Here is a 24,578-nt window from a genome sequence, read left to right on the forward strand (position 1 = left end):
TATTATTATTATTATTATTATTATTATTATTGCTTAATTTGTTTTTGAAGTATAAACATGTTATTTATTATTAATTACTTTTATTGACTTTATTTTAACCATAAGTGTCATAATAATGAATTATCACAATTTAATAATAATAATTGCTTTTATTTTACATAGCAGTGTTGTTGCAATTGCAAACTATTTATTGGTTTGTATATTTTGTTAAATGGCTAAATGTGTGTGTGTGTGTGTGTGTGTGTGTGTGTGTGTATACATATATATATATATATATATATATATATATATATATATATATATATATATATATATATATATATATATATATTTCAGTTATAATTATAAACGCTTTCTTTCATTTTTTCATTTTTAAGTTTTATTGCAATTGTAATACTTATCTTTATTAATTTGTTTATTTTTTATCTTTATAATAATACCTTTTACAAGAATTCTAACATTAAATTATTTATTTTAATATTATATATTATTTTGTATTATTTTAACAAAAATACTATTATTGTAAAATTAGTAGTTCTGTAGTTTTAAAACGGTTCCAATAACAACAGCAACAATATAATAATAATAATAATTATTTTTGTATACTATTATTAAATACTGTTGTAACCTATTGTACTATTTTAATCCAAAGACATGCCATAGTGTATGAGGAGTGTCTATGGGTTTTTCCCAGAACTGGGTTATGGCTGGAAGGGCATTCTCTGCGTAAAACATATGCTAGAATAGTTGGCGGTTCATTCCGCTGCGGCAACCCCTGAAGATTAAAGGGACTAAGCCGAAGGGAAATGAATATTATATTATAATTTTACCTGAAAATACTTGTAGTTGTACAATAATAACAACTACAGCAATAATCTTAACCATAATAAAACAACAACAATATTAATGTTAATATTATTATTATTAATAATAATAATAATAATAGTAATAATAATTATTTTTGTTGTTGTTGTTGTTATTATTAAATAAAGTTTTAACAGTAATATAAAAGTGTAAAATAGCTTTACAGTCGCCTTCAGACCAGTGAACTGTGTGTGTTTGTGCGCACGAATACACGCTTGAGTGTGTGTGTGTTCATGTGCATGTGTGTCGATGTCAGGATGGCATGTTTAAAGCACATTAGAGCGGCCGTCGCTTCTGTCAGACTATAATTATCTGCTCTCGTGTGTCCGCCTGCCAGGCTTTTGTGCCTCTGCTTCATAAAAAGAGCATGTGATCGTCTCTCCTCAACCGGTTCCTGCACAACTCTTACACACACACACACACACACACACACACACACACAATGTGCCCTGCATTTAAGGACTATATAAAACTAATCAGGCCTGGAGATGTCTTGGAAACAGAGTCACACTTTGTTTTTTTCTTGTCTTTTGACTCTCAATGAGGGGTGACTCCAGTGCTTTTAGGGACATGAAATGGGACATTCCTGTCTTGCAGTACATTTCCATAAAAAAATCTGTTAATCAAAAATTCTGTTTTTTTTATTCACAATTGTTTTCTGTTTGTTTATGGTGGGGAATTGCATTATGGGACAGTTTGTGTTTATTGAAAAATAAGAATGATTACTGTAATAAATCCATATCAAACAGTCCCTTAAAGAGCCCATATTATACATGAAATAGGGTCATATCTTGGTTGTAAGGGTCTCCAACAACAGTTTAATATGCATGCAAGGTCAAAAAACACTTTTATGGTCTTATAATCTGCATTTATTTTTACCTAATTATCCCAGCGACTCCTGTATGAATCGTCCAGTGATTCATTTGTTCCCAAACCCCTCCTTAGCGCGAAGCTAATCTGCGCTGATTGGACCAATGACAGCCTGTTGCGATTGGTCGACTGCCTTCAGTCAGAGTGAAAAGCCAAACAGCTAATCAGCAATATAAAAGTAATCACAGTTCATACACGCTCGATAGTGTAGGCGTGGATTTTAGCTGCCAGTGGGTCAATGTAAATACAGACTATGGACTTGAAAATACCCACGACTAACTATTTTATTGAGCAAAAACTCCAAAAACAGTTGAGGAGATCTCCTAGCTTCTCACTCTGCTCTTTTCACAGACACACACACACACATATTGCACAAACACACACACGCACTTAACCCTGCTCCGGACGACAAGGTGCGCGCACACACACACACACACACACACACACACACACACACACACACACACACACACAAACAAACACACACCTCCGGATGACAGCGCGCGCACACGCACACATAGACAAACACACTAACGTTACTCTTCGTCCACGGAGCTCCGTTAATAAAGCAGCACGCGTAGCGTTTTTAACGTGACTTTGCACGCGATATGAGAATATAGCCAGTTAACCTGATACAGTACACGCGGTTACAAGTAACAAATCACAACTAAATACATTTGCAAGCTAGAGTCAACGAGGCAACTTTAATCGCACGTACTTACACTTGAGAAATGGAGGAAGAAAAATCCATTCTGACGTCCATCAGTAAGTTACTTTTTACTGATCCTTCCTTTAACAAACGCTGATGAAGTATTCTTTGTAGCATGTAGTTTCCAATAGTTTCCAACTGCTTGGTTATAATGCTGAGGTTTCATGTTTGGGTAGAGACTCAATATATCCATCTGCAGTGTGACTTCAATCAACCTGCATGTTTGTGTGTGTGTGTGTCTGGGTTTCTGCGTTAGAGGGCGGGGGCTCAGGTTTGAAATCTCCCGGGTTTGCGCGTGCACGTGAATAACTTGGTTTCGTTCGTACGTCATGGCGAAACACCTAATGACTCGGTATCAAGGCGACTCGTTTGAAGCACTATGAGTCGACTCTTTTATAGATGAATCAACAGTTTTAAACACTGTACTCTTACAGATTTAAGCCTTAGCTGGATACTTCACTTCACTTAGAGCTGTGTTACACACTATATGGAGGGGAATTTTCAAAAACCCATAATATGGGCTCTTTAAGGGCCTACTCACACTATGCCATCCGTACCGTGCCCAGGCCCGTTTCCTGGATCGTTTGAGAAGTGTGAGTGCGCTGAATCGGGCTCAAGCACGGTTCACTTGGCCGGCCCTGGCCCGGTTGGAAGAGGTGTGCGTGAGCTTTGGCGCGGTATGTTTGTGTGTGAGTGCAAAACGCGGCAAAGCCCGAAACTGAAAGCGAGACGTGACTTTTAAGGGTCTGTTTGATATGGATTTATTAATCATTCTTACTGTTCAGTGAACGCAAACTGCCGTAGTTTATTAAAGACGCAAACTCCTCACAGCACGACAGCTGCGCACCTTCATCAGACCTCCTCATTCCTGCAGCACGAGAGCTTTATGGTTGTTTATGAGCGCCAAAAGTGGCGGATCTGTTCGGCGAAATATCTGACTGCGTGTCCCCGCATCCCTAAGGACTGTTTGGCGAAATATTTGACGGCACATCAAACGACTGAAACAATATAACTAGAGAAATCTCCTCTGTGCTGCTGAGTGAGAGCGCTACTCACTGAACAGCGCAGCAGTGATGACGTAAGCGTGCCGAAGCCCGTTTGTGGTGTGAGCGCGGGCCGTCGGGGGAGACGGGAGGGACAAGCGTGCTTTGGCCCGGTTTGAGGCAACTGTATCTAGTGTGAGTTTGGCCTAAAAGTGATGTCAGGTCTTCAGTTTTGGGCTCAGGCGTGCTTTGTACTCACCATGAACCATGCTCTGCCACAAATCATCCAACCAGGCCAGGGCCGGCCAACTAAACTGTGCCTGGGCCCGATTTGGAGAACTCACACTTTTCAAACGGAATGTCTTTCAATCATTTTGCATGTTTGGCTGATGCTGCATTGGCTGATTTTGGAATGAGGGTGTGTTTAGTTAGGGTTTTTGATTCAGTTCAGTGACTCAAATGTTTTGAACTTGTTCACCAAATGATTCATTCATAGTCCTTTGATTCCTTCATTGATATTATTATAGTGTTACACCTTGCATTTGAATATGCTTATACTGGTTACTATGGTTAGCACTGTGGCCCCCTGGCAAGAAGATTCGAGTATTGGCTGGGTCAGTTGGCATTTATGCGTGGAGTTTGCATGTTCTCCCTGTGTTGGTGTGGGTTTCCGCCGGGTGCTCCGGTTTCCCCCACATTACAGTGCATTACAGTTATGTACTCAGATTTTGTGGATTAATTACTCAAATGTTTTGATTTCTATGCTTCCATTGTTGTAGGTCATTATATTTCATTTAGATCTGCTCACATGCTAATCTTACAGTCATAATCTCAGCATTACCTTACACTGTACAAATGCTGGGTTACAAAAATTCCTTTATGTCCTCCCAACACAAATAGATTGGATTGAGACTTCATTGTTTTTCCAAATTTAAGTGGATTGAACATAAATCAGTTAAGGGTCCCCCCTCAAAACACCTCAAGAATAGTGTTGTTTCAGCTCATTTCAAATAAGTAGACTTCAAAAAAGTTTCTGTATTTTGTGATTCATTAAGTGCTTTCTGTTTGTGTACGGTTGTGACTGCATTAAGGGATGTTGGTCTCTTCTCTGTCGACTTTTGATGTTTAAAATTCAATTCTACAGTTTAACACAGTGATTTTTATTGACATTTTAGTAAATAATATAATGTAAAAGAAATAATATTTAGAGGAAGGTTTTTGCAGCATAATATACAACACCAACACAGACAATATATTACTTTAACCTTTTAAAAATGTTAATAAAAGAGACTTTAAAAAAAAAAAAAAAACTTTTTTTTTCAAGGTTTCAAGTCCCATAGTGTATTTCAAAAGTATAAATAAAACACAAATTACAAATATGGGCAACGCAGTGACGCAGTAGGTAGTGCTATCACCTCACAGCAAGAAGGTCGCTGGGTCGCTGGTTCGAACCTCGGCTCAGTTGGCATTTCTGTGTTTGCATGTTTACCTGCGTTCGCGTGGGTTTCCTCCAGGTGCTCCGGTCTCCCCCACAGTCCAAAGACATGCGGTACAGGTGAATTGGGTAGGCTAAATTGTCCGTAGTGTATGGAAGTGTGTGTGTGTGTGTGTGTGTGTGTGTGTGTGTGTTCGTGGATGTTTCCTAGAGATGGGTTGCGGCTGGAAGGGCATGTGTTGCTTAAAAACATGCTGGATAAGTTGGCGGTTCATTCCGTTGTGGTGAAACCCGGATTAATAAGGGGCTAAGCCGACAAGAAAATGAATGATTGAATCACAAAATTTGGAAAACTGCTAATTTACCAATATGTTTTACAGTGTAGTTTAAACAAGCAGCAGATATAATTTTTTTAAAACAGACTGTAAAAAATACTGGATTCCATAAAAAAATTGTGTATGGAATGAAAGTATTTAAAGTGTTTATTTATTTATTTATTGCAAAAATCAATAAATACATCATATTTGCTATTAATTTATTTACATTTTTTTTGTTTTGCTATTTAATCATTTAATTATTTACTTCGTTAATAAAGTACTGTATGCATGATTTATTTATTTATTGTTAAATAAATAAATAATAAAAGAATGTTTAATTTTGCTATTTTATAGTTTGATATTTTTTATGTATGTGTTTTATTTTTATTTAATTAATCAATTCATTGTTTAATCAATATGTAAAAACGTTGTTAATTTTGCAAATAATTTTTTATAATTTTTTTGCTAGTTTATTTAATTTAATTTTATGGATGTGTTTTATTTCATTTAGATTGTTTATTCATTGTTTAATGAATAAATAAAAACATTGTTAATTAAATAAATAAATACATTTTTAATTTTAACATTTAATTATTTAATAATTTACTAGTTTAATAAAATGCTGTATGTATGACTTATTAATTTATTAATTTATCGTTAAGCAAATAAATAATAAATAAATCTTTAATTTTGGTAGTTTATTATATATATATATATATATATATATATATATATATATATATATATATATATATATATATATATATATATATATATTGTTTTATTAAATGTAATTTATGTATGTTTAATAAATAAATAAATAAATAAGTAAACTGGAGGAATTTATGATGTTATGGAAAGGAAGTATTTATTTTTTTTACAAAAAAAAAAAAACATTACAGTTGCTATTTTTATTTATGTTTTTATTTAATAATTGCAGCGGATGGCCTTCCAGCTGTAATCCATCTCTGGGAAAAATCCATTCACAATCATTCACTATGGACAATTTAGCCTACACAATTAACCTGTACGGTACCGCATGTCTTTGGACTGTGGGGGAAACCGGAGCACCCAGAGGAAACCCACGCGAATGCAGTGAGAACATGCAAACTCCACACAGAAACGCCAACTAAGCCAGCCGAGGCATGAACCAGCGACCTTCTTGCTGTGAGGCGACAGCACTACCAACTGCGCCATCTTGCTATTTAATAATTTTCAATTTACTTTTTTAATAAAGTACACTTTTAAAAAATAAAATCGCCATTTGTTTAGCACACTGTACTTTTTCTGTCATAAATACTAAAAATTGTGAATAACTATTGATCAACATAAAAATATATGTTATGTCAACAATATTCGCTAAAATGTTATGTCTATGTTTAACTGAGTTTTCTGGACAAACACTTTTGTGTTGAACAGGAATGTTGATATTTAAATAATTCACGCAGCGTGATGCGACACTCGAAACTAAGCTTTTTATCTGTTGATTGTAAGGCACAGTGGCGCTGTGGGAAGCACAGTCACCTCACAGCAAGAAGGTCCAGCTGGGATAGTTAACATCCCTGTGTTCACGTGGGTTTCCACCGGGTGGTCCGGTTTCCCCCACAGTCCAAAGACATGCAGTACAGGTGTCTGAGGGTGAATGGGTGTTTCCCAGTACTGGGTTGCAGCTGGAAAACCATCCGCTGTGCAAAGCATATGCTGGATAAGTTGGCGGTTCATTCTGCTGTGGTGACCCCTGATGAATAAAGGGACTAAGCCAAGGGAAAATGAGTGAAGTAGTACGTTTGTGTTTGTCATTTGTAAGTAAAATGGTTCAAAATAAGATGATATGCTAACTACTACTAATTACTAATTTTGTAAATCATCCACTGAACACAAAAAAAGATGAATTGATTCAATAGCAGTAACTGTTGCTTCAGTTGATGTGACAAGAGTATCTTTATTAGTAAAATACAATAATCAGCATTTGCATGAATAAACAAAGTTATGTTAGCTGAACAAAATATTTTACTGAGAACTAAAAACAGTTCCAGAGACAAGTTACTGCATCAAGTTGCCTTGTTTTTTTTAATGTTTTCTCAACATTTTATATTTCAAGAGTTCACACTTAGATATTGCTTGACAACTGTAAGCAGGTTTGGCATGCTGTCCCGGGAGAGAACCCTGAGCTCGGAGATAGTTGAGCCCAGGGCTCCCGCCAGGTCCATAGAGCATGTAAGGGGAGTACGAGATCAGGTGGTTCTCGAGAGCTCCCCTTTTTAAAGGGAGGAAAGGAGGAGATAGGGGGTGGATGGGGGGTTTCTTCGGAAAACGAAGGTAAGGGAGTATATCTAGCTAGGCTACTTATAGTGAGTTAGGATAGATCTGATTGGCTAACTAATGAGTGTAGATAGGCGGCCAGCTGCGGTCAATTATATCACGTGCTCCTCTCGAAATTAGTTTAAAAACTTCACTTAACAGTGTACTGTATGTATGATTTGTTTATTTATAGTAATAAATAAATTTGATATTTATGCTAGTTTATTATAAAATTTATTTTTTATGCATGTGTTTATTTTAATTAAATTTATTCTTTGTTTAATAAATAAATAAATAAATACATTTTTAGTTTTTGTTATTTAATAGTTTAATAATTTTGTTAATTATGTATTTTATTTCATTGTATAGTTTAGCATAAAACAATTAAGTGGTTCCAAAAATCTTAAGAATTGCGTTTAATCAGCTCATTTCAATTAAGTAGTTTGAACGAGCAGCAGAAATATTCATTTTGAGTGTGTATGGATTTAGAGAAAAATTCAATTGTTTATCTATTTTCTTGTCGGCTTAGTCCCTTTATTAATCCGGGGTCGCCACAGCGGAATCAACCGCCAACTCATCCAGCACGTTTTTACTCAGCGGATGCCCTTCCAGCCACAACCCATCTCTGGGAAACATCCACACACACACTCATACTCATACACTACAGACAATTTAGCCTACCCAATTCACCTGTACCGCATGTCTTTGGACTGTGGGGGAAACCGGAGCACCCGGAGGAAAACCCACATGAACGCAGGGAGAACATGCAAACTCCACACAGAAACGCCAACTGAGCCGAGGTTCGAACCAGTGACCTTCTTGCTTTGAGGCGAAAGCACTACCTACTGCGCCACTGCATCGCCCTTAGAAAAAAATCTGATGGTTCAAATCTTTCAAGCTTCATCCATAGCGAGTTTGTTTTGTCTTCAGAGAAACGGTCTAAAGTCTTTGTTTTGCTCTTGACTGAATTTCTAAGCTGTCTAGAAGCAAATAAAGAGATCTGTTGGCTGTAAGCGCCTTTAAAGTCTAGCGATCAATATTATATGGGCTGAATTTTTGACATGGTTGCACGCTTAGTTAATATTCAATGGCCTGGCGTTTATCTCCGGATAAAAGAGTGTGATTTATAAGGGCATGATTGAGTTATATGACTGCAGACAATAGAGCTGTTGAGGGTTATGTAACCTGCTTTATTAAACACATGGTCTTATCATATCATTCAGCCATTACATACTGTAGATTAGCAGAGTGCTGTATTCAGACAAAAGGAAGCAGTGTTTGTTTGAGTTTACAGAGATATTGCTCTGGGTTATACTGTACAGTATACAGTGCTTTTTGAATGTATTTTTGGATGCCAAGGTTGTCTTTTTGGCGTCACGATGGTGCTGTTGCCTCACAACATGTATGTCGCTAGTTCGAGTCCTGGGTCAGTTTACATTTCTGTGTGGAGTTTGCATGTTCTCCCCGTGTTGGCGTGGGTTTCCCCCTCAGTCAAAAGACATGTGGTATAGGAAAATTGGGTAAGCTAAAGTGTCTGTAGTGTATGTGTGTATGTCCTGGTCCTCCAGGTTGGGGGTTGAGCGTTTGGCTAACCACCCACCTCATACAAACTAAATGTTGCAAAACACCAATATGATGCAGCTAAATATCAACTTGGATATAAAACGGCCCTTGGAGTAAGTATGGTTGTCTTTTTAAGTTTTTGCATTGGCAGTCATCGTATTTGGTGTTCAGAAAATGAGACTAAAGGACCTCTTTAGATTGGATGATGAAAAGTAATGAAGTTACATTATTTTATTACATTATTACAAAATAAATACATTTTTTGTTGCCTTTTTAAATTTATGTATTTTTATTCAACTTAATTAAAATAATTGATTGCTTGCTTGATTAATTGATTAATTGTTCAATGGGTAAATAATTTGTGCTATTTAATTGTTTAATAAAGTTCTGTATTCATTTATTTATTGTTTGATAAATAAATACACTTTTATTTTTTGCTATACATTAAATGATTCATGCATTTAATTTAATTCAATTATCTATTTATTGTTTATTGAATAAATCAATTTGTATTTTTTCTATTTAATTGTTTTATAATGTATGTGTTTTATTTATTTATTTGTTTTTTTTAATAAATAAATACATTTTTATTTTTTACTGTATTTAATTTTATTTATTTGTTGTTTAATAAATAAATACATTTTTATTTTTTGCTGTATTTAATTCTAATTATTTTAATATTTATGTATTTTATTTATTTATTTATTGTTTAATAAATAAATACATTTTTAGTTTTTGATATTTAATTCTAATAATTTTAATATTTATGTATTTTATTTATTTATTAATTGTTTAATAAATAAATACATTTTTAGTTTTTGATATTTAATTCTAAAAAAATTTATATTTATGTATTTCATTTATTTATTGTTTAATAAACAAATAAATGCTTTTTTAAAGCCATTTATTTAATTATTTATTTTTATTTTATAAAATGTTTCTTTTTGTATTTATTCATTTTCACCTAAGACCTAAGTTCATCAAATATACTTTCATGTGGGTGTTAAAAAATAAGGTAAATAATTTTTTTCAACTAAGCTATAAATGCATTAAAAATTCAACAAATTATATAGATTTATTTTATATTAATGTATTTTTTCACAAATTAATCACTTCCTTTACCAACTAATTCAAAGAAGCATACAAAAGCAGGAACACGCATTTAAATATAGTTCAATGTTGACATTAAAATTTATTTTCTTTTTTCACTTTTAAAACTACACTATGTATACTTTGTTTTTTTTGCCAAACTAGAATTGCATTTAAAATACAACAAGTTCTATAGGATTACAGTGTAACACATATACTATTACTGTTGATTTAGCTATATCTCTGAATGGTTTACATGTATTTATTCTGAATAATCGTTGATGCCTTCAGTTCAATGTTCACTGCTTGTGCTGATTCTGTAAACCATAAGTGTACGAAAAAGACCTGCAAAAAACACACAAAAAAAGAGAGAGAACATGTAATTAAAGATTGCATAAAGTTAAAGTGAAACATGTGAAATATGCATGCTGGGAAGGAACTATATTTTTTTAACAAACACGTCTGTGATTTACAGTGTCAGTAATTTGACTGAGACAGAACAGCAGCATTCCTGAAACCTGTTTATTTTTATGGGACATTCAGTGTGTGTGTGTGTGTGTGTGTGTGTGTGTGTGTGTGTGTGTGTGTGTGTGTGTGTGTGTGTGTGTGTGTGTGTGTGTGTGTGTGTGTGTGTGTGTGTGTGTGAGAGTGTTTGTGTGTGTTTGTGTGTGTGTGTTTGTGTGTGTTTGTGTGTGTGTGTACTATTCCTTATGTTGTGGGTACCAAATTTCCACAACTATAGCAATACCAGTTCGTTTTGACCTCATGGGACATAATCTTTTTTTTTTTTGGTACATAATTAATGCCAAATGAAGTATTCAGAAAATATATCTTGATTAAAGGGCACCTATTTTACCCGTTTTTCAAGAATTAATATAAATATTTTGTGTCTCCAGAATGTGTTTGTGAAGTTTCAGCTCAAAACACCCATCAGATTATGTATTATAGCTTTTTTAAACTATGAAATTTGAGATGTTAGGTCATTAGCTTTTTTGTTGCCTGTGCCTTTAATGCAAATGAGCTGGTTCTCCCCACCCACTTTACCCACATGCCTGTCAGAGCCATAGAGATCAGTCTATTGCTCTGATGCGTTTAGCCTTCACGTAGATAAACAGCACAGTAACACACAAGAATGCAGTAGATCTCCCTTACTACGGTAAGAACTTTCCCAATGGTTACATGGATATATTTGTTGTGTAGTTAATTCAAGCCTTTCTGCAATGATAAGTCACACACAATGTCGTGGCAAATGTGACAGGAAAGACTCCATGATTATGAATCCTCAATTATAGTACACGTTAGGGGTGTCACGATTTCGATTTTTAATCGAAATCGATCGAAGTTTATGCTTAATTTTGATTATCAAATCAAAAAATAGAATCGTCGATGCTGCCACGCCCCCATGTCACATCAGCTTGGCTTGCCAAGCGGGAAAAAACAGGCTTGTTGAAGTGCTTGTTAAACTGCAGAAGCAGGAGACCCGTCGACAGAGCTTAAATCCTCTTCTCTTTCAATGAAGTTGCCGGTGTGTAAGCATTTTGGATTTCCAGTGAGTTATGTTGACAACGTTCGTGTTGTCGACAAAAAACACAGTTTTGCAACCTCTGCTATGTACATATTACGTACGGTTCGTCTGATAGACAACACCGGCATCGCGATTCTCCGCTCGCCCCCGTTGCAAATCCGCTCGCGAAAAGTATACACTCAGGCCCTGTTTACACTGTCTTTGTTTTTAAATGGCATTTTAGAACGACAACGATTTGACATCCACAGTGGCGTGTAGCATTTCTGAGCAGCCCTCCTTCCTCTCTAACTTACCTCTGAAAATGCACATCACGTGACCACACAGACGCACACACAGCCATATGAGCTTGAGACAGCAGGTCCAGGCAGTCAGAGGACTGCTTCAATCTTTCACTCACTTGTACTTAGTCATTTTAGCGAACACCTCAGATACTGTTGGCTGGTTCCTGTTGGTTGTGCGTCTTTTTTACCGACGCCATTATAACGACACAGATCACTGCCTATTCTCGAGTCCCGCAGAAAAAAGTGATTGACAGGTGGTAATTATGTGTGTATCTTGCCTTTATTCATTTACTGTATGTTTATGTACTGTATGATTTGTTTATGGGTAAAACAAAGACCATGCAGGTCAGGTAGTTTAAAGGTAGGCTACAAATAATTAATTGGTCATTAATTAATTATTCATAATCAAAAATCGAATCGAATCGTGCCTTCAGAATCGAAAATGTAATCGAATCGAGGATTTGGAGGATCGTGACACCCTTAGTACACGTTTATTTCCACTGCTGTATGGACATTCGTTATGTTAAAGTTCAAAATAAACCTGATTTAACGTCCACAAACGGGGATTGAAGCATCTTCTTTTGTAGTTTTATTGACACTATGCGGCTGTGGTGGTGAATTACATCGATTTTACTGTTTTTATTACAAACTTATTATTGAGGTGCTGATGATCACAGAGAGCTGAATAGATCTATTAATCCCAGTTGCTTTGCTCACGTCCTGTCTTGTGGATATGATTATATGCATTACTATTGAAACATGTTAATTTGCATCTGTCAATCAATTTGCTGTGTGGGGAAACCACACTCCTACGTCACGTTGCAGTGGGCCTCTTAATGGGAGGGATTTGGATCCAATTTTTACGTCAGGAAATTTAAACAACGATACTTATTGTGTTTCTGTCACCCTAATGTGACTGTGGACACACTATACCTACACACAGTTCTGTCCAAACAGCTTACAAAAGTTAAGTAAACAAACTAGTTTTTTACCAGAAGATGGTGCTCTGTGCTAGTTTTTAACAAAAGATGGCACTCTAAATTAGTTTTAACAGCAGATGGCGCTCTAGTCTAGTTTTTAACAGTAGATTGAGTTCTAGACTAGTTTTAGGCAGATGGTGCTCTAGTCAAGTTTTTAACAGCAGATGGCTCTCTTGGCAAATTTTTAACAGCAGACGACACTTTAGGTTAGTTTTTAACAGCAGATGGTGCTCTAGACTAGTTTTTAGCAGCAGATGGCGCTCTAAGCTAGTTCTTAACAGCAGATGACGCTGTAGGCTAGTTTTTAACAGCAGATGAAGTTCTAGGCAAGTTTTTAAAAGCAGATGGAGCTCTAGGATAGTTTTTAACAGTAGATGGAGCTCTAAGCTAGTTTTTAACAGTAAATGGATCTCTAGGCTAGTTTTTAAACAGAAGATGGAGCTCTAGGCTAGTTTTTAACAGAAGATGGAGCTCTAGGCTAGTTTTTAAACAGAAGATGGAGCTCTAGGCTAGTTTTTAAACAGAAGATGGAGCTCTAGGCTAGTTTTTAAACAGAAGATGAAGCTCTAGGCTAGTTTTTAACAGAAGATGGAGCTCTAGGCTAGTTTTTAAACAGAAGATGGAGCTCTAGGCTAGTTTTTAAACAGAAGATGGAGCTCTAGGCTAGTTTTTAAACAGAAGATGGAGCTCTAGGCTAGTTTTTAACAGAAGATGGAGCTCTAGGCTAGTTTTTAAACAGAAGATGGAGCTCTAGGCTAGTTTTTAAACAGAAGATGGAGCTCTAGGCTAGTTTTTAAACAGAAGATGAAGCTCTAGGCTAGTTTTTAAACAGAAGATGGAGCTCTAGGCTAGTTTTTAACAGAAGTTTAAGCTCTAGGCTAGTTTTTAACAGCAGATGGCGCTCAATGTTAATTTGTAACAGTAGATGGAGCTCTAGGCTAATTTTTAACAGCAGATGGAGCTGTTGGCTAGTTTTTAACAGCAGATGGCGCTCAATGTTCATTTTTAACAGTAGATGGCGCTCAATGTTCATTTGTAACATCTGCTGTTAAAAACTAGGCTAGAGGGTCATCTGCTGTTATAAAACTAGTTTAGAGCAGTTTTTAACAGCAGATGGTGCTCTAAACTAGATTTAACAGCTGATGACACTCTATGCTATTTTTTAACAGCAGATGCTGCTTTAGACTAGTTTTTAACCCCAGATGGCGCTCTAGCCTAGTTTTAACAGCAGATGGTGCTCTAGACTAGTTTTTAACCCCAGTTGGTGCTCTAGGCTACTTTTTAACAGCAGATGGTGCTCTAAACTAGATTTTACAGCTGATGGTGCTCTATGCCATATTTTAACAGCAGATGGTGCGCTAGACTAGTTTTTCACCCCAGATGGCTCAATAGACTAGTTTTTAACAGCAGATGGGGCTCTTGACTTGATTTTAACAACTGTTGGCACTCAAGGTTAGTTTTTAACAGCAGATGGTGCTCTATGGTAATTTGTAACAGTAGACGGCACTCTAGACTAGTTTTCAACAGCAGATGGTGCTCTATGCTATTTTTTGACAGTAGATGGAGCTCTAGGCTAGTTTTTAACAGCAAATGGTGCTCTAGGCTACTTTTTAACAGCAGATAGTGCTCTAGATTAGTTTTAACAGCAGATAGCGCTGTGGGTTGGTTTTTAATAGCAAATGCCACTCAATGTTAAATTTTAACAGTAGATGGCGCTTAATGTTCATTTTTAACAGTAGATGGAGCTATAGGCTAGTTTTTAACAACGTATGGTGCTTTAGGCTAGTTTTTAACAGCAGATGGCGCTCAATGTTAATTTGTAACAGTAGATGGAGCTCTAGCCTAATTTTTAACAGCTGATGGAGCTCTAGGCTAATTTTTAACAGCAGATGACGCTCTAGCCTAGTTTTTAACAGCAGATGGTGCTCTAAGCTAGTTCTTAACAGCAGATGGCGCTGTGGGCTAGTTTTTAACAGCAGATGGAGCTCTAGGTTAGTTTTTAACAGTAGATGGAGCTCTAGGTTAGTTTGTAACAGTAGATGAAGCTCTAGGCTAGTTTTTAACAGCAGATGGAGCTCTAGGTTAGTTTTTAACAGTAGATGGAGCTCCAGGCTAGTTTTTAACAGCAGATGGTGCTCTAAACTAGATTTTACAGCTGATGATGCTCTATGCTATTTTTTTTTTTTTTTTTTAGTTTTTAACAGCAGATGGCGCTCTAGGCTTGATTTTAACAACTGTTGGCACTCAAGGTTAGTTTTCAACAGCAGATGGTGCTCAATGCTGTTTTTTAACAGTAGATGGAGCTCTAGGCTAGATTTTACAGCTGATGGTGCTCTATGCCATATTTTAACAGCAGATGGTGCGCTAGACTAGTTTTTCACCCCAGATGGCTCAATAGACTAGTTTTTAACAGCAGATGGGGCTCTTGACTTGATTTTAACAACTGTTGGCACTCAAGGTTAGTTTTTAACAGCAGATGGTGCTCTATGGTAATTTGTAACAGTAGACGGCACTCTAGACTAGTTTTCAACAGCAGATGGTGCTCTATGCTATTTTTTGACAGTAGATGGAGCTCTAGGCTAGTTTTTAACAGCAAATGGTGCTCTAGGCTACTTTTTAACAGCAGATAGTGCTCTAAATTAGTTTTAACAGCAGATAGCAGATAGCTGTGGGTTGGTTTTTAATAGCAAATGCCACTCAATGTTAAATTTTAACAGCAGATGGCGCTTAATGTTCATTTTTAACAGTAGATGGAGCTATAGGCTAGTTTTTAACAGGGTATGGTGCTTTAGGCTAGTTTTTAACAGCAGATGGCGCTCAATGTTAATTTGTAACAGTAGATGGAGCTCTAGCCTAATTTTTAACAGCTGATGGAGCTCTAGGCTAATTTTTAACAGCAGATGACGCTCTAGCCTAGTTTTTAACAGCAGATGGTGCTCTAAGCTAGTTCTTAAAAGCAGATGGCGCTGTGGGCTAGTTTTTAACAGCAGATGGAGCTCTAGGTTAGTTTTTAACAGTAGATGGAGCTCTAGGTTAGTTTTTAACAGTAGATGAAGCTCTAGGCTAGTTTTTAACAGCAGATGGAGCTCTAGGTTAGTTTTTAACAGTAGATGGAGCTCCAGGCTAGTTTTTAACAGCAGATGGTGCTCTAAACTAGATTTTACAGCTGATGATGCTCTATGCTATTTTTTTTTGTTTTTTAGTTTTTAACAGCAGATGGCGCTCTAGGCTTGATTTTAACAACTGTTGGCACTCAAGGTTAGTTTTCAACAGCAGATGGTGCTCAATGCTGTTTTTTAACAGTAGATGGAGCTCTAGGCTAGTTTTTAACAGCGCATGGTGCTCTAGGCTATTTTTTAACAGCAGATAGTACTCTAGGTTAGTTTTTAACAGCAGATAGCGCTGTGGGTTGGTTTTTAATAGCAAATGCCACTCAATGTTAAATTTTAACAGCAGATGGAGCTCAATGTTAATTTTTAACAGTAGATGGAGCTATAGGCTAGTTTTTAACAGCAGATGGTGCTCTTGGCTAGTTTTTAATAGCAGATGGTGCTCAATGTTAATTTGTAACAGTAGATGGAGCTCTAGCCTAATTTTTAACAGCTGATGGAGCTCTAGGCTAATTTTTAACAGCAGATGACGCTCTAGCCTAGTTTTTAAAAGCAGATGGTGCTCTAAGCTAGTTCTTAACAGCAGATGGCGCTGTGGGCTAGTTTTTAACAGCAGATGGAGCTCTAGGTTAGTTTTTAACAGTAGATGAAGCTCTAGGCTAGTTTTTAACAGCAGATAAAGCTCTAGGTTAGTTTTTAAAAGTAGATGGAGCTCCAGGCTAGTTTTTAACAGCAGATGGTGCTCTAAACTAGATTTTACAGCTGATGACGCTCTATGCTATTTTTTATAACAGCAGATGATGCGCTAGACTAGTTTGTCCACCCCAGATGGCTCAATAGGCTAGTTTTTAACAGCAGATGGCGCTCTAGGCTTGATTTTAACAACTGTTGGCACTCAAGGTTAGTTTTCAACAGCAGATGGTGCTCAATGCTGTTTTTTAACAGTAGATGGAGCTCTAGGCTAGTTTTTAACAGCGGATGGTGCTCTAGGCTATTTTTTAACAGCAGATAGTACTCTAGGTTAGTTTTTAACAGCAGATAGCGCTGTGGGTTGGTTTTTAATAGCAAATGCCACTCAATGTTAAATTTTAACAGCAGATGGAGCTCAATGTTAATTTTTAACAGTAGATGGAGCTATAGACTAGTTTTTAACAGCAGATGGTGCTCTTGGCTAGTTTTTAACAGCAGATGGCGCTCAATGTTCATTTGTAACAGTAGATGAAGCTCTAGGCTAGTTTTTAACAGCAGATGGCGCTCAATGTTCATTTGTAACAGTAGATGGAGCTCTAGGCTAGTTTTTAACAGCAGACGGTGCTCAAAGTTTGTTTTAACAGCAACTGTCTCTCTAGGCTAGTTTTTCACAACAGATGGCTTTCAAAGTTTAATATGATGGTGCTCAAACTCTAATATGTTTTAATATGTTTTAAATTTGGGTAGCAAACTAACAATTGCAAATGGCTGTGGAATAATTTTATCATTTCAACCACAGAATTGTACAGTGCAGTGAGCAGCACCTAATGCACAGAAGTCCATTTTGCTCCACACGGACAAAAACCAGAAGTATCATTGTCTGCGAGTAATTGTGGAGAGATTTGTTTACACAGTCTCTGTGATATGGAGAGGTAAGATGATCCATGCGGATGCACTTATATGCCTATCTATTAGCACGCTCTTCATTCAGCGTGTTGCTGTCACCCTCTCTCCTCGTCTTTCACCCCAATCGTCAGCTTTTTGAACCCTCGTACTGTAGTGGAGACTCAACTGTGAGTGTGTATTGTTGTCACGTAGGGCCGCACGCAAGCAAGAGCCCGGGATGAACTGAAATAGCCGTGCCTCTCACGTCCCGCTAATGTAATTAAAAAGCATTTGCGTTGACTGATAACTGAAGAATGTGTTTCAGCACTATTTTGGGAGCGTCCTGCTGCCAGTCCTCTGGTGCCCTTGTCTCAGACCCAAGAGAACTTTTGATGATGAGGCTCATGTACTGTAAACACTCTTGTTATGTTTGCAAAGACGTGTGTTGACATGAAACACTAGAAAAATAGGGGTGATTATAAATCACTATAAATGGGGAAATGTGCCATGCTCAATATGGCTGGCACAATAGCTATGTTTCCATCCAAAAATGCGAATGAACTTTATGCGCAAAACTGGATTATCGCATAAAAGTTTTGCGAATGAAGCATCGTTTTCATCCAACGAGTCAAAGCGAACAAAATCGTCACTTCCTGATTAACTGGCGCCAAATATCAACAGTAAAAACTGCATTTGCTGCAGTAGGAGAAGCTGCATCAATCTTTTCTAAATGAATGCGCCTCAGAAGACAATCCTGACAAGCAGTGAGCACGCAGTGGCGTTTGAAGGTGTCAGGAGCGGAGCACAGGCGCTCTTGATTCTGGAGGTCATTAATAATATAATAACATTAATACTGAAATATAAAGGCGTTTTATAATGACCAAAACAACATTTCAGATGTTTTATAATGTGCTCAGCCTGACGTTTTGTCCATTCACACACACTTTAAGCATCACATGATCTCTTTCAACAAAATCACAAGACCTTTTTTAATGCGCATGCTGGAGTTTGTGTGGTAAAAGTGTTTCCATCGCAGTTTGCGCATCTTTTCTTATCGAATAAAAAGTTTATCCTACCCAGTTAGGCGCATACGTTTTTTATGCGCATTTTCAAAATTTATGCGCATCATGGTGTTGTAAAAAAATAAATGAGTGAAAAGAGAAGAGAACGCAGTCCAGGAGACTCGAAACAAGCAGAATTCCTTTATTGAGACGTGTTGGTTAATCTGCAGTCATACAGCGTCTTTAAGATGTCCATGTGTCTGCAAGAGCCTACTAGAGGTCCGCAGTCTGCAAGTTCTTTCACAAGTCTCTCACAAGTCTCACACAAATCTAAATTGAGACAAAGATTTCATGTCTATATTGTGTTCTTAGGAGGAGGGGATTTGGCTAAACAAAGCATGAAAATTAAGAGTTGTGGTCGGCAGGGTAAACTGCTCTTTCAGGCCTTGATCTCATCATGTTCTGGAGACAGAAACCGCCTGACCATTTGATCGAAAAGAGAAAACAATAGACACCCCATGCTGTGAAACTGATAATTGCATCACTTTGGCTTAGCCTGTTGTCAGCAAGGCAAAGGTTATATGACCCTCCTAGCTGGCATGTCAATGAAATAAAATAATTAAAAACCAGAGAATATAACTTTTTAGTTATACGTAGATTATTGTTAATTTGAAATTAGAGGATATAAATTTATATTTCCACAATGGCATTTCCATCAACTGTTTTTTATGTGCATTTGCAAAATACGCATAAAATAGGTGGATGGAAACATAGCTAATGAACGAAGTCCTGCCTTACTGCAAAGAGCTTAGAATTACCAAGAGGCAACATTAAATAGAACGTTCCATTGCAACAGCAGCGCCCAGCAACAGCCCCACGCTTTCGCCATTTTGGAGTAAAAACAATCAGCCATCCATTGGATCTTATTGCTGTCGCGATAGCGAGCAGCTGCTTTGTTTTTTATTTGTTTATTCAAAAGGGACATTAAAGCTGAGATCATACCTGTCAACATTGGGATGTGGAAATAAGGGATATGCCCACCATAATAAGGGATCCCCCCCCCACCCACCCACCAAAAAATAAATACATTTTTAAAAATCCCCAAATTACTAAATATGTTTATTTGGAGCTGTTTCATTGAAAATTAACAGTTAAATAGTCAGTAATATGTTTTAAAATTATTATTAACAAAATAAAAATAAAAATATAGATTGGCAGCAAATACATTAGAAAACATTAGAAAGTTCAGCTTAATTAAAATTATTAATTAAAATTAATAGCTATTATAATGACATAGAATCAAGCTATCAAATCTCGTTAGCCGTTTCTCCACTGTATAACTTATATATTCTGATTAAAGAGCAACGTATTAATCTCTCATTTATTAAGATTTATTTTATTACATTAATTAAGAGGTGTCACTTTAAAAATGCACACATCTAACATTATAATGGAAGCATTTGACAGCTTTCCTTACATTTTATGCTCATTTAAGACTAAATTAGTTGTGTTTGGAAAAAACCCCACCAAGATCGACATCTTTATCTGTTATTATTATTAATTATGTGTGTATGTCTGTTAAAACACACACCCAAAAGCCAGACTTATTTCTCTCTGCTTTAAATCGCGTGTACAGAATCCATTTGGGAAACAGCATCTGTTTATCACTATGGAGCACATCAGCTGACAGTCATGCACCATTATATGACTGTTTTGAGGATTGAATAGGATGGGCGACGGCACCTGTAATCAAAAGGAAATGGAATAGCGCAGTTTTTAGTATTTATTTATGTTTTCATTCCTGAACAAAGCGAAAGCACAGAAGACTCACGTTTTAGAGCAAGTGGTGACCCCTGGTGGTTCAGCGGTATGGGTTGCGTATAGGGAGGCTCGGCTGTTTAGAGAAAGACTGAAAATACGGGAGAAATATTACGGGATAATTGCGAGATAGAACAGTAAAATACGGGAGAATCCCTGGAAAAACTGGAGGGTTGACAGGTATGGCTGAGATACAGCCTGAAAGATGCCAATACAACACTTACAATTAAAGACTGGTGATTATTAGCACTTTTATTAGTTCATTTTACAGACTTGTTTAATATATTTTAACCATATTTGCTTTCTCGAAGCTGTCACTTTTAGATGAAATTACTTTTAATTTCTTTAATTTAATAGTTTACGCACTGGCATATTACAAATTAATACTGGCGTGTTAAATTAAATTAACATGACTTTAAAAATGTGTTGGTCACAGATTGACGGTACTTTTTGTTGCAATATTATGCTATAATAGTATATAGTATTTTTCCAGTGCTGTCTGTTAAAAAAAGACTAATAAAGCTTTTATGTAAAAAGGCATTTTACATTTACATTTAGTCATTCAGCAGCGACTTACAATTGAGGACAAGGAAGCAACTTACACAACTATAAAAGCAACAATGAATAAGTGCTATAGGCAAGTTTCAGGTATGCAAAGAAAGTGTAAGAAGCAAAACAGTAGCAATTTTTCTTTTACATATTTATTTTTTTATTAATTTAGTTAGTGGAGCGGTCAGAGAAGGAATTGCAGATTAGTAAGGAAAGTGGAGACTAAATAGTTGAGTTTTAAGTTATATTTTGAAGACAGTGAGTGACTCTGCCGTTCTGATGCAGTTAGGGAGTTCATTCCACCAACTGGGCAGATTGAGCGCGAGAGTTCAGGAAAGTGATTTCCCCCCCCCCCCCTCCTTTTTGTCCAAAATGATTGAATTCTGACACATAAATTCATCATTTTTTATTCATGATTTTTAATGCTGTCATTAAAAATCACGGAGGCCATACAGACTAGATATAGTAGTTTTTGTTGTGGGGTATACTCATTTTTGTATCACTCTAATTTGAGTAAGGCTAAAAAAAATTGTATTGTTTATTATGTTAGTTATTTTTTTTTTGCCTTACTTTCATGTTATAAGTGAAAAAGATATTTTAGATATCAGATATAGTAGACTTAGTATTGTCAACATTTTGGAAATTGTTGTTATCATTGAGCTATTGTTTAAAACGTTGCTTTTCAAATGGGGTGTACTTATTTAAGCTGAAAGCATATAAATATATTAATATAAATAATAAATAATATTTTAACTAGTTGTGGGCCATTATCAGCATTAACGTGCTAGGTTTACGTGAGACTTTACGTGAGATTAAAAAAAATAATAATGTCGCCCTAAATCTATTCTCAAAGTTGGGTTGGGAGCTGGGTCTATTCTACGCAAGCTATGATGACTTTCACCTTGATATTTCAGGGCGGATGTATACCTCACCAGTGAGCCGTCTGACAAAAAAGTGCCCTTCTGAATCAAATCAGCAGGATGCCTGATTTTAACCGCAGTTCGGCAGTTTTACTCATGAACATTTCATACATGCCCCCGTGAGTATGGGGGTATTAGACGCAAATAAGGAGTAAGGACTGGTGAGAGTGTTATGGAATTTAATAACGCATGGCAAATGGAAAGAAAACATTTCCGCATTTCATGTGTGTGTGTGTCCTTTACTGACAGCCGTGGATCTTGTCGGAAAATATGGCAAAAGTCCAACACGACGGTAATAGTTTGGTTGCGATGTTTACTTCAATAATGCTACTAATATCTGCATACTCCACATGTCTTAATTCCATTTCTGTCTAGTTCAGTTATGACTTTAGTCGGATTAAGGTAAGCCAAAATCGCTGTTTAGAGCTTATGTAGGCCTACAGTTCACCATTCATGTTTAACTGAATAAACAGTTAGTAAACACAAGTACATCTTATTGAACATCATTTATTTTCATCATCAATTATCAAAGTAGAACAGTTTCTCAAGCAGTTTGTGATGCATTTTGGAAACAGGAGATGAACCCCTGTTCTAATGCGCCACCTGGCTTGAGAAACCCGTTTCTTAAACTTATTATTTGGGTAGCACACATATTCTGAATGCCTTCGGCAGAATTTAAATGATTCAATATTGTAATTCATTCTGGCTAGGGTTAGTTGTCCGTGCTGTTGTTCTATTAGACTTTTCATTCCAAAATACCTGCCACGTGACACTAGCGGCATCCAGTGGCTGTTTCCCAAATCGCAACAGAGTGTCGCCTCTTGGTGATTCTCTGCTCTTTGTTTACGGTTAAAATAGCCAATTGTCTGTCTCTATAGCCATGCATTTATTTGGGGGCGGGGTCTGTAGAGATTTGTTGTTTATTACAGCCTGGGCCAATGTTGTTTTGAATCTCACTCATGCACATACACACAGACAGCACACTTTTAACTTGGCACTGTTTTTGCACGGCAAATGTGACAGGATGCACATTAATATTCACTGCTGTACGGATATGCGTTACGTTAATGTACAAAATAATCTTTTGCTCAGTTATTTTTGTTAATATGGATTAATCATCATTCTTTAAAATAACATTGCTCTAATATGAGATTACCAAAACGAACTCAGAATCGGATTATTATAATTCAAACTTTGTATATACTATTCCATACATTTATGATGTATTGTTTTTTTAACCAATTTAAGATGTTTGACAATATTAAGATAATATGTTGCATTTTGGCATGTTTTTTGACTTATTTATAAACTATTTATAGACATAAAGTTAAATAAAAAATATCCTGGGTTTGAAGAATATTGTGTTCCTGGACTTCACTGAGCTTAATAGTTTAACGTATAAAATTGTGAATGAGCTTGACTGTTGATGTCTTAAATAATAATGTCAAATAAACAACATTTCTCAAAATGGATAAAACTAATTTTGCAACTAAACTTTTCATTTACAAAAAAAAAAAAAAATCAGTAGATTTGCTATGTGTAAGTTTAAAAGTTTGCAGAGTTTTATAGAGTGTACTGACTCTCACAAAAGTATCTCAAGTTATTTTGTGTGATTAATATATTTTAAATAAATTGCAAACAAAAAAGTATATAAACTTTCCTCTGATTCCTTATTGAAACTCTTCCCTCCTAGTCACATACTGTACCTGTCTGATGGCTCATTATGCAGCTCATTATGCAGGTCTTTGTCTTGTCAGGTGTGACTTACTGCATAGTAATGATAGTTTATGCCTTCTCACATAAACCAATTTCACTTAAAAAGTGACTTAGAATTTTTAATTCATTATATTGTTTTCTGTGAGCAAGTTAACAAGATGTTTCTCACATCATTTTGAAGCAAAAACACTAGACTACCAGATCCAGTTCTCAAAAATCTTGTGCACAAATGTTCTCTGTGTGTTTCATGGCCTTGTTTCGGTGACTTCAAAATTTTCGTTTTTCACTAACCACGCATAAACATTTCTTTCTCAAAAACACAAACACATACAAACATGCTGCTTATGTATTATTGTAGCCCAACTTGTGTTATCACACTTTAGCCATTAATATGTTTTTAAGATACTGAATACAACACAAATGTCAGTGCATGGCAAAACTTCTCCAGAGCCCCAAAACACCCTCAGACCCCAGAGGGTTAACATCCACAAACCAGGATTGAAGTGTCTTCTATTAGAATTATACTGACATGCTGCTGTGGTCATAAAGATGGTAAAACCACTGTAATTTATTAACATGCACTGCATTTACAAGCATTTTAAACTTGTAAAACTCTTGATCACATTTGCTGATGATTGATGATCACAGAGAGCAGTTGGTTTGCACACGTCCTGTCTTGCTGATATGATTATACGCATTACTATGGGGACATGTTAATACGCAGTTGTCAATCAATTTGGTGTGTGGGGAAACCGCACTCCTATGTCCCGTTGCAGTGGGCCTCAGAATGGGAGGGATTTGGATCCTATTTTAACAATAGGAAATAAAAAAAAGAGGCTTATTGTGTTTCTATTACTCCAATATGACTATGGACAAACTATACCTACACACAGTTCTGTTCAAACAGCTTACAAAAAATAATTTTCATCATAAGGGCCCTTTAACCTCCTAGGGCTTAGTGGCCACATACAT

General features: G+C 36.2%; 1 protein-coding gene across 6 annotated transcripts in view; it reads left to right on the forward strand.

The window, feature by feature from the left end:
- grb14 (growth factor receptor-bound protein 14) overlaps nucleotides 1–24,578 on the forward strand; it is a 152,841-nt gene that overhangs the window by 2,689 nt on the left and 125,574 nt on the right. The gene's annotated exons all lie outside the window — the stretch shown is intronic.

This window comes from Danio rerio, chromosome 9, assembly GCF_049306965.1.
Source record: "Danio rerio strain Tuebingen ecotype United States chromosome 9, GRCz12tu, whole genome shotgun sequence".
NCBI classification, from domain to species: Eukaryota; Metazoa; Chordata; class Actinopteri; order Cypriniformes; family Danionidae; genus Danio; species Danio rerio.